Source organism: Aedes aegypti, unplaced genomic scaffold (assembly GCF_002204515.2).
Source record: "Aedes aegypti strain LVP_AGWG unplaced genomic scaffold, AaegL5.0 Primary Assembly AGWG_AaegL5_hic_scaff_343_PBJ_arrow, whole genome shotgun sequence".
NCBI classification, from domain to species: domain Eukaryota; kingdom Metazoa; phylum Arthropoda; class Insecta; order Diptera; family Culicidae; genus Aedes; species Aedes aegypti.
The window spans coordinates 1-10,941 of NW_018736006.1; the positions used below are offsets into that span (position 1 = coordinate 1).

General features: G+C 37.2%; 1 long non-coding RNA gene across 1 annotated transcript; it reads right to left on the bottom strand.

Moving 5' to 3' along the window:
* Positions 1-10,396: 10,396 nt before the first annotated feature.
* Positions 10,397-10,685, bottom strand: LOC110681074. The gene is made up of 2 exons (XR_002503087.1): positions 10,590-10,685; positions 10,397-10,530 (listed from the first exon to the last, which is right to left on the bottom strand). It is a non-coding gene; the product is annotated as an uncharacterized LOC110681074 (long non-coding RNA).
* Positions 10,686-10,941: the final 256 nt, after the last annotated feature.

The window sequence follows — 10,941 nt, forward strand, 5'->3', positions numbered from 1 at the left end:
AAAAGTGTTGATTTCGATAGAAATTTAAAACGTTGTCCATCCCACGGATGTGGATCAGTGGAACAGGAGGGTCCCTAATATGGATCAAATCGACTCGTATTATAAATCAGAACACTACAAAAAGCAATTTATCTGTGAACTAAACGAATGGTGTGTTAGTGAAAGTACATTTCGGCGTTTCTTTCAGAATCGTCTTATCGTTGATTCATAACTTTGGTACAGTCACCCACAGTATGGATAGCACACAGATATGGATCAAAGTTCGATTAAAACGGGAATATTTCACCAATACAGGGGCAATTTCGCAGAACACATTTTACCTACGTAAACATAATCTGTACAGCATCATAATCAATCATAATATGCTTAAGTATAATTTTTTCCGTCTGTAGGAAATAAAATGTCAATCGTATTCTCAGAAGCGTTGATTCATAACTGTGGGGCATTGAAACCCATACCACAGTTATGAATCAAAGATAAGACGATTCCGAAAGAAACGCCAAAACGTATGCTTTCACTAACACACCATTCGTTTACCTCGCATATAAATTGCTGTTATAGTGCTTTGATCCATAATATGTGTCGATTTGATCCATAATGGAATCCTCCTCTCTCACTGATCCACATCTGTGGGGTGGACATGACTTGGAATTTCTATTGAAATCGACACTTTTTGGTAAATAATCGCGAATTTTGATGTATATTCCCAAAAACTGCAGTGTCAGGAACGTAATTTTTGATTCGTACAGCGTCACCATGATATTTAATCTTACTTTGTTCTGAAAATGACCCTTAGTTGATCCATAACTGTGGGGTGACTGTACGGGTTTAATGCCCCACAGTTATGAATCAACGATTCTATGAATACGGAAAACATTTTATTTCATACGGACGAATAAAATATGCTCGAAGATATATTATGATTGATTGCAATGCTGTACAGATTTATGGTTCACGTAGATAAAATGTGCTCTGCGTAATTGCAACTCTATTTGATGAGATATTCACAATTTAAGCCAACTTTGATCCATATCTGTGTGCTATCCTAACTGTGGGGTGACTGTAGTTTTGAAAAGTTGGCAACTTATCTTTGACAGCCTAGTTATCATAGAACTTGAAATACGGTCTCATATCTCTTAGCGAAAAGCATTTTCACAAACCGGGACCATTTTTGTAATACAGTCACCCCACAGTTATAGATAGCACACAGATATGGATCAAAGTTGCATTAAAAACTGGAATATCTTCTCAAATATAGTTTAGAATTACCCAAAACACATTTACCTACGTGAACCATAAATCTACATAGCATCGCAATCAATTATAATATGCTCTGGCATATTTTTTCCGTCCCTACGAAATAAAATGTTAACCGTATTCCAGAAGCATTGATTCATAACTGTGGGGCAATGAAAACCATACCACAGTTATGAATCAACGATAAGACGATTCCGAAACAAACGCCAAAACGTATGCTTTCACTAATGCGGCGTCCATTTATTACGTAACGCTAAAATTGGAAATTTTTGACCCCCCCCCCTCCGTAACGCTTTTTTACGATTTTTTTTAAATTTTGTATGAGCCGTAACGCTTCCCTCCCTAGAGCGTTACGTAATATGTGGTTGCCGCCTAACACCATTCGTTTTCCTCGCAGATAAATTGCTGTTATAGTGTTTTGACCCATAATATGAGTCGATTTGATCCATAATAAGGATCCTCCTCTCCCACTGATCCACATCTGTGGGGTGAACATCGTTTGAAATTTCTAGCAAAATTGATACTTTTCGTAAATAATCGGGAATTTTAAGGTGTATTCCAAAAACAAATATATTCTGCAGTGCAGGAAGGTAATTTGTTTGTACAGCTTCACCATGATTATTAATCACATATTGTTCTGAAAATGACCATTAGTTGATCCATAACTGTGGGGTGACATTATAAGTCAGAAATTTCCATATAACGTTAAAACGCCTAGAGGTATGCAATGCCCTACAAATGTTCATTATTCATTCAAGTTTGTTTGATTTATGCTCCATTATCAAATTACCCCATTTCTGTTTACTTTCGATTATATGGAAAATTATGTATCCATTCAAAATAAATCCTTCGGTAATCTATCGACTGCAATAGAGAGCTAGATGCCAGTACTTATTTTAAAAATCAGAGGGGGTTTTGTACAAGACACGACCGCATGACGTTAACTACGCCATGTGATTTTTTGCATTTGAATTTTAGTCGATATTCATAGTTGCAGCCTTCTTTTAGTTCAAACTCTAACATAATATCGTGACGGTCCCAACATTTTTACATTTTTAATTGACACCCAATATATTGCCGTAAGATGTAGTTAAAATCAAAAGAAGAATGCGCGAAGAAGCAAAATTGGTCTGCTTTTATAGTGCACTAGCCAACCCAAAGGAATCGTGGAAGACAATATGAATGAGTTCGGTTGGGTAAGAAAGGGGTCGACATTTTCCCAATTTCCGAACAGTCCTATCGTCAAAAATCAAAAGTTTTCTCCATTTGAGTAAAATGTTGTATAAATTTCCGACCGATTAGTGGGAAAATATCGAAAATCTACCGATAAATGGCTGAGTTATTAGTATTTAAAATCTTACATAATTTCGTGACGGTTGCAACATTTTAGATTTTTAATTGACACCCAGTATATTTGGGCGTTTAACGTTATATGGAAATTTCTGACTTAGATTACAAAAATGGTCACAGTTTGTGAAAATGCTTTTCGCTAAGAGATTTGAGACCGTATTCAAGTTCTATGATAACTAGGCTGTCAAAGAAAAGTGACCAACTATTCAAAAACTTCATGAAATAGTGATCGTAGAACAGATTGTTTGTAAGCGTTTCGAAAATGCTATAATTGTGCATTTTTAATATTCGTATAAATAGCCTCAAATGTTCTTGATTCAAATGAAAACCGCTCTTACATGAAGTGTCATACTGATATTCTTTAGTTTTGCATTCGTTTTGCTTAACTGATTAACAGAAATTATGATATTTTGTTTAGTAATATGGTGGGTTACGCACTATCACAAGTTACCCGCATTATCAAAGATACCCCGTTTTACGGTTGATGTAAAAGCTGTTTTCATTAGAATTGAGAACATTTGGGGCTTATATACGAATATAAAAATTAATAAGTTTTCAAAGTTTCAAAATGTTTATTAACAATCTGTTCAACGATCAGGGCCCAGCATGGTCTAGAAGGATAGAAAAAGAGAGGCTTTTGCTTTCTCTTGCACTCGTTCGAGATTGCGATAGAAATGACGTCCTACTGGAGTGGAATTGAAAAACGAGACTGAAGGAATCTTTGAGATCATGGCAAAGGAGCACCCAGGCTACACTGGCGCGTCAGCAGCTTCTTACGCGAAGCATACATCAGCACAATGAATGCGCTGCCTACGCTGCGTTACTAATGATCATCAAAACCATCAATGTGTACGCGGTCAATCAAATGGACATTTTCATAGACCGACGCATCCGTGCTCTATGTCACACTCTGGGATTGCAAGCCAAGTCGATCTCGTGGGAGGAAACTATTAAGCCTTTTTCAAGGAAGAGGACCTTAGGAAGTTGAATAGGGAGTTGGGATTCTTTTCCCCGGTTGAAGAAGGCGCTATTTGTCCAGTTTTGGACATGTACACGCCCGAGCTTCAACATATGAATCTCATATTTCAGGAGACATCCATGATAATATTTTCTCTTATCGCCGAATTCTGGTTGACAACTGACATCACCAGATTGCACGTAGCTCCCTCGTTCTGGTAGAGCTTCCCAAATGGCAGAAAAGCAATGCATCAGTTGGTGTCTACGTATGGAACCTCTTGGAGATTTTACAAGTTGATAGACCGAAGGGAACCTTGACTGCGCAGAGTAACTTCAGAACACTCGGATGTGCGGCCCTGTCCTGGAAGCGTTAAAGCACTGCCCAGACGGGTCAAGCCTCCTCGCACAGCTCCAAGGGGTGAAGAAGAACCCAGAGTTTGAAAAACTAGCAGCCATGAAGCTGAAGCCTGAGTTCGTAGGAACAGATGCCAAGTCCTACCTAGACATTGATTTTGACGTTGGATAACGTCTTACGGCAGCATACTGGGGTACAATTTCGAAAAACGAAAAGCTCGCGTCACGAAAACTGGTTAGATTTTGACTGTTAATAACATACTAACGCCGGCTAGATTTTCGAGATTCTTGCATCAATCGATTGAAAATCTTTCTACGAATCGACTCCAATAATGAAAACTATTGATTTTCATGACTAAACTATTGATAAATGGGAAAATATTGAGGCATGTCTAATTTTCTATAGAAGAGCACATTTTCTTGCTGTTATAAGGTTTTGAAGTTTACATTTACCGTACCGTAAATTCGGGTGAAATTGATCATTTTTCATGGTTTTCTAGTCTGGTTTCAATAATGTTGAAAACGCCAAAAACTGAAAGCAGGAAAACAAGGACGACGGTCAGCCTCTTTGGCTCATGTGTCAAAATTTTCTTATAATGTGTTTTTTTAGTGCTAAAAATCATCCCTTAAATTAAAAATCGGGGAATCCATTTCGGGGTGAAATTGATCACTTGTCAATGCGATTATTGTTATTTTTTTGAAACGACTCTACATAATGAATATGAGCTCCCTGAATCTGGATATGCTTGCTAAATATCAAATCAAAAAAAATAAAGAATTGCAATGAATAAGCTTAAGGTAAAGATGAATCGAAGCCAAATCTGAAATTTTCAAGAGCACAAATCTGGAGAACCAGACATTCGTTAAAGCTGAAAACTTAATCGATTGGTCACTCGTGGTGAAAATCTTAAAAATTTGAGCATTGGCTTCGATTTATCTTTACCTTAAATGAAGACAATTTCCTAAGGAAATCATCGATCTAACAGAAATTTAATTATTTCAACCGTATGAGCTAATTGGTACGAGTTTAGAAGATGAAATCGGGCTCGGGCATCCTCACAAACTTTACTTACTTTGAATAACGCCGTTGTCGTCGTCGCAACCTACATGTAAATGCATGTTAGAGCGATCAGAATATCAACTTGTCAAATAAAATGCTAAAACTAATCAGCAACAGCTTTGTTGATGTTTTGATTTAGTAAGATATTGTCGATCGAATCGAAATACGCACACAGAGAAGACTGCAAAAATGCTACCGCCGCCCGACCCGAGTGACGGGAACCTAGGTAAAACTTTGTTAGCCATTTATCCCGTTGAAAACTAATCAACCAAAGTTATAATTGATAAATAAATAAATTATTAATCAATTAATAGTAATGGATGAAATGTCTCTGATTGTAACTCTTCTACGTCGAATGTATTGTTGTGACCCTGAAAAGGGCCGTTTTGTTTGAAATTGTGCTGCAATTCAATTTAAGCGTTCTCCACGGATACGACGAGTCAGTTGGATGTCTTCAGCATGATGCGACACGCTTGGCGTGGATCGCGCACAGGTTGGTATCCTCAACAAACCGATCAGTTAGGCCACGCTCGTTTCCTGCAGGGCCATGATGGCCGAGCTCTGGGATCGCAGTTTTGCCTCTACATTTCCCCGGATAACACGACGAAGCAGAGGAAGTTTCATGGTGCGGAACTTCGAGTATCAAAAGAGATCATGTCAATCATCGTGACAGGAACTTCAACATCGATTTGAGCAAAGAGGAGAACATGGAGTTCGCGGACTTCATGGAAAAGTACCTCAACCTCAAACTGGCTTCGGAACCCACTAAAGCCATCAATCTTAGTGGGTCATGCGTGGACCTAACGTTCAACCTGAATATTTGTTTGGAGAGCAAGAGTTATCGCTCATGCTTCTTCTTCCATCGACCTATTCTATCGGTGTTGAAGTGTTAACCAAACCAACCAAATAATAACACACATGTCCATAATAGGTCAGAATAGATTGCAACAAATAGTATGAAAATTGATTGGATTTTTATCATTAGAAATCTTTTCATAAGTTCCGCGACAGTCTCAAGCCAGGAAATGGAAGAAGCTAACGTTATCCAACGTCAACTTGGCGGTTGTATCTCGGAAACAACCTCTTACTTTTTTTTGACGTTGGATAACGTCTACGGCAACATACTGGGGTAAATTTCGAAAAACGAAAAATCGCTCGCGTCACGAAAAGTGGTTAGATTTGACTGTTAAATAACTTACTGACGCCGGGATAGATTTTCATGGTTCATGCACCAATCGATTGGAAATTTTTCTACGAATCGACTCCAAAATGGAAACTATTGATTTTCATGACTAACTGTTGAAAAATGGGAAATATCGAGGTATGTCTTATTTTTCATAGAAAAGCACATTTTTTTGCTGTTATAAGGTTTTGACGTTTTTGTAGTTTCATGTACCGTAAAACGGGTATCTTAGATAATGCGGGTAACTTTGATAGTGCGTAACCCACCAAAACTAACCGATATATCAAAATTTCTGTTAATCAGTTAAGCAAAACGAATGCAAAACTAAGAATATTCACTTCATGTAAGAGCGGTTTTCCTTTGAATCAAGAACATTTGAGGCTTTTTATACGAATATTTAAAATTGACACAATTTTAGCATTTTTCGAAACGCTTACAAACAATCTGTTCTACGCTCACTATTTGATGTAGTTTTGAATAGTTGGCAACTTATCTTTGACAGCCTAGTTATCATAGAACTTGAATACGGCCTCAAATCGCTTAGCGAAAAGCATTTTCACAAAACTGGGACCATTTTGTAATATAAGTCAGAAATTTCCATATAACGTTAAACGCCTAGAGGTATGCAATGCCCTACAAATGTTCATTATTCATTCAATTTTGTTTGAATTATGCTCCATTATCAAAGTTACACCAAAACAGAAAACCAACTTTCGATTATATGGAAAATTATGTATCCATTCAAAATAAATCCTCCGGTAATCTATCGACTGCAATAGAGAGCTACTTATTAAAAAAATCAGAGGGGGTTGTGTACAAGAAACGACCGCATGACGTTAACTACGCCAAGTGATTTTTTGCATTTGAATTTTAGTCGATTTTCATAGTTGCAGCCTTTCTTTTAGTTCAAACTCTAACATAATATCGTGACGGTCCCAACATTTTAGATTTTAGTTGACACCCAATATATCGCCGTAAGACGTAGTTAACGTCAAAAGAAGAATGCGCGAAGAAGCAGAAATTGATCTGCTTTTATAGTGCACTAGCCAACCCAAAGGAATCGAGGAAGACAATATGAATGACTTTGGTTGGGTAAGAAAGGGCTCCACATTTCCCAATTTTCGACAGTCTATCGTCAAAAATCGAAAGTTTTCTCCATTTGAGTAAAATGTTGTATAAATTTCCGACCGGCTAGGTTATTACCATTCACGTTGGACTAACGTTCAGCCGGAATCTTTGTTTAGGGAGCAAGAGTTACCGCTCATGCTCCTTCTTCCATCGACCGATTCTATCGGTGTTGAAGTGTAACCGAATCAACCAAATAATAACACACAATGTCCATAATACGTCAGAATTGACATGCAACAAATAGTATGAAAATTTATTGATTTATATAAGTAGAATCTTTTATAAGTTCGTAACGATCTCAAGCCCGGAAATAGAAGAAGCAAACTTTATCCAACGTCAACTTGGCGGTCGTATCTAGGAAACAACCTCTTACTTTTTTCAATTTTGTCAACTTATTATCATACAACTTGAGTAGTCCACTCCATCATCATTTTTTCTCTAGGAAAATATTTTAGCAGGAAGTCACAATAACCTGATTCACGAAAAGTAGAAAATCGTATCAGGGATGGTACACAAATTACGTCACGCTAAATTTCAACTTTTTGACCCCCCCCCTTTGTCACACTATTTGTATTCCTCCGAAAATTTTGTAAGGCTTGTCACGCTTGGCTCGACCACCTCCCCCCCCCTTGGAGCGTGACGTAATTTGTGCAGATCCCTCATACAGACGGCACTTCAGATGCACTTCGTCATAAGCGTTTCGTAAATGCAATAGCCATCAAAATTGGTCCCTAGATTCAACGAACAAAAGTGCATATTGTGCAGACAATTCGAGTTGACCAAATACTTCTTTGTTCATTTCAAGTCTGGTTCCCGCATTCCTGAATCTTAAACAAGTTCCTGCGCTTTGAGATTGAAAATCAATTAAGGTTCCAAGGACTCACAATGTTTATCACTGGGTAAAGATCAGCAGCAGATGAATTTGTTCAAAGCATAATAAATTCAACGAAGTTTGATATCCTTTTAAATGAATAATAACAAAATAAATTGGACGGCATTTTTCCAAAAGAAAGATGGAATGTTTAAAGAATAATAAATACAACAACAACTTACAACTAGAATTTCGAGAAAAAAGTTCTGATGTTCATCCATCGTGCAAAAATTCGGTTCGGTTAAACATTTGTCTTTGAATTTTGAAGGGTCATTCTGCAACCAATCATCACAATACACTTCATTGAAACAAATATCATTTGACGCAATGTTCTAAGGTGTCGTCCATAAACCACTTGGTCATTAATATGGGGAGGGAGGGGATCGAAAAAAAAAATTAAAATGTTGTATGGACAAATGACCACGAGTGGGGAGGGGCCCAAAACAAAATAACCTCGTGGTTAATGGGTAAGCCCCAATGCTATTCGACCAAATGACCCTTCGACCATTTGTCAATCGACCGAAGTGTCCAAAAGCCCGCAGCATTGCCATTTCATTAGTTCATAATGGACGCGTTTTGAAAAATGTTACGCATTGTCCATCCAGATTAGACTGGCCCTAAAAAAAAATAAGTTAAAAAAAAACTCAACGGAGCACCCCCCTAGATATATGCCTTAGGGTAAAGGGCTCTCAAAATTCAACACATTTGGTAGAGCCACTAGCTGGCGCATTCAATTGAAGTTTGTATGGGATATTCGTTCAAATGTATTGAAAATTGACCCCTTTGGCACGGGTTTTGTTTTGTATACTAATTTATCGTGTTCAATTATACCCAGAATGACAAATACAACAGTTGATCCCTATGAACATAATTGCAGAAGGATGTATCTGGATTTATGCCAATTTCATTACTCTTCAGTTGTTGAAAGTTAGGCTCAGATAAGAACTCTCCGTACAGTCACATATATGCATGTGCCTTGCGCAGCAGCTCGCCCTGCGTCATAGGTGGCTATGATGCGCATAGTGGTAACCATCATGCTATGTTGAAGAAATCAGAGCTGTATTGCAGATCTATTTCAGATAGTTAAAACACCAACTTAATCAATTTTAATCATGATACAACCTTTGACAATATTGTCGCTCTGGTATCAAGTAGTGTTTTTGACATTCTGGATTCAATTGAACGCGATCAAAAATTTTCCTGAACCAAACAGTGGATTATGTACTGTTTCCTATATGTTTGAGCTGGAAATCCTATATTAACTTCAATTAAAATGCGCCAGCTTATGGAACGACCAAATGAGCTGAAATTTTCAGGAAGTCTCCCGGGGTGCCCCATGGAATTATACATCTTTATTTTTCTCCCATACTGAGCTGAGCCAGTCTAATCCAGATGTGTAATGAAGTCATCTTTTTTAATATCCATATATTTCGCATGATTTTGTAATACTAATCGTTCGATGTAACTATAAAATAGACAAGGAATTCTCAGAAAATCAACTCAATAAGAGATAATTGCTTTTCTTCGTTGTTGATTTTTTTCAAGCTCCAGTCATGTTTGATTAAATTTAAGACAATCATAGCATGGGGCCCAGATAGCCGTAGCGGTAAACGCGCAGCTATTCAGCAAGACCATGCTGAGGTTCGTGGGTTCGAATCCCGCTGGTCGAGGATCTTTTCGTAAAGGAAATTTTCTCGATTCCCAGGGCATAGAGTATCTTCGTACCTGCCACACGATATACACATGCAAAAATGGACAATCGGCAAAGAAAGCTCTCAGTTAATAACTGTGGAAGTGCTCATAAGAACACTAATCTGAGAAGCAGGCTCTGTCCCAGTGGGACGTAACGCCAGAAAGAAGAAGAAGAATAGCATGGATTTTATTATAGAACTCCACAAATACGTAATTTTCAATGTTTGAGAATTCAATAATTGAAAAGAGCAGAATAAATCATTTAAATCTGTTGGCCACTTCTAATTACTACGGAACCCAGCAAAACTTTTTGATGAACAAAAATTCGAGGGTGGAGATTAACCAAAATAAATAAAACACTTCAAGAGAAATTTCAGGGAAATAATGGATGTACAGATCTTAGAAGTTGGCCATATTGTCCCCATAAGATTGTAATAAATTTGTATTATGTGTATTTAGTTATTTGGTCTGAGTTTTGAAAAGCATTGATACACCCAAGTACACAAAATTTTATTGAATACAACTATTGAAGCTCGCAGCATTGTTAATGTTTTATAGACTTTATTTTTCACAGCTTCAAGTGTTACAAAATAAAAAGTTTATTAGCAATATTCCTCCTTGTCATGATTAAGGTAAGATCTTTGACAATATATGTACATCATTCAATCCTTTGTATGCCTGGAAAAAGGTAAAATATGAAAATTTTACAATAAGACCATATAAAATGCAAAATTTACAATAAGAACATATAAAATGCAAAATAATATATCTCAACGAAACAGAAATAAACCAAAACAAAACTGAAGATATTATGCACAACACATCAAAGCGGATGGATGACAGAAGTGAAAGAATAAGTGTTAGGCTCGTTTCCAATAGGTTGTTGGCCTCATCGGCCACACATAGAGTATGTTCCTACTTGGCAGCGTGCTATTCACAACGGATTATTAATCTCGAGTGATTTTATTACTGTGAATGTCTAGCTCACAACATTGCATAGCAACAAAGTTTTAAAATAAGGCAATTTTTTGCGCGCACAAGAATTAATTCCCAAAGCTCTAAGTACACAATGCCTAAAATTTGGCTGGT